The sequence below is a fragment of the Crocuta crocuta genome, unplaced genomic scaffold, assembly GCF_008692635.1.
Source record: "Crocuta crocuta isolate KB4526 unplaced genomic scaffold, BGI_CrCroc_1.0 scaffold660, whole genome shotgun sequence".
NCBI lineage: Eukaryota > Metazoa > Chordata > Mammalia > Carnivora > Hyaenidae > Crocuta > Crocuta crocuta.
The window spans coordinates 13,179-15,252 of record NW_027531886.1 but is presented as its reverse complement, the minus strand read 5'-3'; positions in this window follow the sequence as shown (position 1 = coordinate 15,252).

Below are 2,074 nucleotides of genomic sequence, written 5' to 3'. Positions count from 1 at the left end.
CAGTAGGTTAACTTTCTGTGGCCCAGGTGAAGAAAAGAAGACTGAATGTCTACTTGGATATTAGATTTTTTTTTAGCCACAAAGCTCTAATTCAGTGTTTCTCAACATGTGCTTTTTGACTACCTGGGCCTAAACTACCCAGGCAACTTGTTACAGATTCCAGGACAAACTCCAGATAAGGTGAATCAGAATTTCCTGAATGTTGTTCAGGAATCTACAGCTTTTTAACAAGTATTCTAGGTGATTCATATGTAAAGTTTGAGAATTTAGGTTTCTTGTTTTTCCATACCTTGTCACTCTCAGTGCAGTTTAGTCCAAGGTTTGCTGGCTGCCTTGTGGCAAGAAGGGGCAAGTAGGTTATATGCCTTGAAGCAGCAGACACCACCATGCCACAGTCCTTCTGTCCCAACAGTATTTCACACTGGGCTCAGTTCCTGGCTGTCACGGCCTAAGGTGGGTGGTCGCTGCCGGTTTGTCAGTGCTTCATAACCACACTTAGCCCCCTCTCGGAGAAATTATTAACAGATGTACAACATGGACACTCTGTTCTCCCTTCCTGGCCTTCAACTGAGAAAAACAGATACTGCCAGCTGTGGCCAGGCAGGGAGGAAGCTGGGGGAATCAATATCCCGATCCCTCTATTGTCCCGCCCTCTAATCTGATCTCCTGTCTAAGCCTCTGATTGGCCAAACCGAAGCAGAAGTCAGAGCTGAGGGAGTCAGCTAATGTATTCCATGAAGATTACAAGGCACAGAGAAGGAAGGAATAAGATGGAGGGGAAACAGAATATTCAGCATACACATCTAAAATACCTCAAATGTGGCTCTGTCATGGTACGGTGTATGCCATGAATTGGTTAAAGTAAACATTTTGTAAGGAGTATATGATTCAGGGTGAGGAGAGGTGTGAGGAAGCTTTTTACTTGGTTTTGCCCATTCTCACCTCTAGAATATTTACTGCCATTGCCAAATAGGGTCCAGTCAGGAAACTCATTTATAATATGTCTAGAAGGTCTGTATAACTGATCTTTGGGTAAAGAATACATTTGATTTAATGGGAAACATAAACATTTCACTGTATGATGAATATTACATAATTATTTACAACCACTATAAATTAAATGAAGTAGGTTCTGATATTACTTCCCAGTTAACGTCTCCAGGAACAGACGAAAACCCTTTCTTAGGAGTGACCAAAAGAATGCTCTCTGATCTGCTAATGTCTTTATTTCTCTTATTGCATGACTCAGTCTTTTAGTTAGGATGTAACTTCTCTTGCCTGTAACAGAAATGTAAATTAGCAATGCTTAAACAAGATAAGAATCTTTCTTTTAGGTAGTAGTCCGTGGTTGGTATGACAACACTGCCCTACATGGCTGTACAGGGATCCGGTCCTCTTTTATCTTGTTTTCTGTCCCTCCTCTGTACTTCTCTGTACAGTCCAAGGTGGCTGCCCATGATATTCATGTTCCATACAGTAGGATGGAAGAAGCCACAAAGAGGGAAGGAAGGAAAATAGGAAAATATGCTTTTCCCTTTAAGGATGGGAACTAATGTTTGCACACATAACTTCCCTTCATATTCTGTTGGCCAGAACTTTATCATATGGCCATGCATAGCAGCAAAAGAGGCTCAGGAATTTAGCCCTTATTTTTTTTTAAGTTTATTTATTTATTTTGAGAGATACAGAGACAGTGTGAGTGGGGAAGGGGCAGGAAGAGAGGGAGAGAGAGAGAAATCCAAGCAGGCTCTGTGCTGTCTGCACAGAGCCCACCGTGGGGCTCGAACTCACAAAACCGCGATATCCTAACCTGAACTGAAACCAAGAGTTGGATGCTTACCTGACTGAGCCACTCAGGCACCCCAGGAGTTCAGCCTTTAGATGGGCAGTCATAATAAGCATAAACTTTGATTACATCAAAGTGGATCATTAAGGGCGCTTTTTGGCTCAGATCATGATCCTGGGGTCATGGGATCAAGCCCTGCATCAGCTCTGTGCATGTCTCTCTCTCTGAAAAGAAAAAAAAAAAGATCACAGACTTGATTGCAAAACTATAAAATCCCTCGAAGATAAC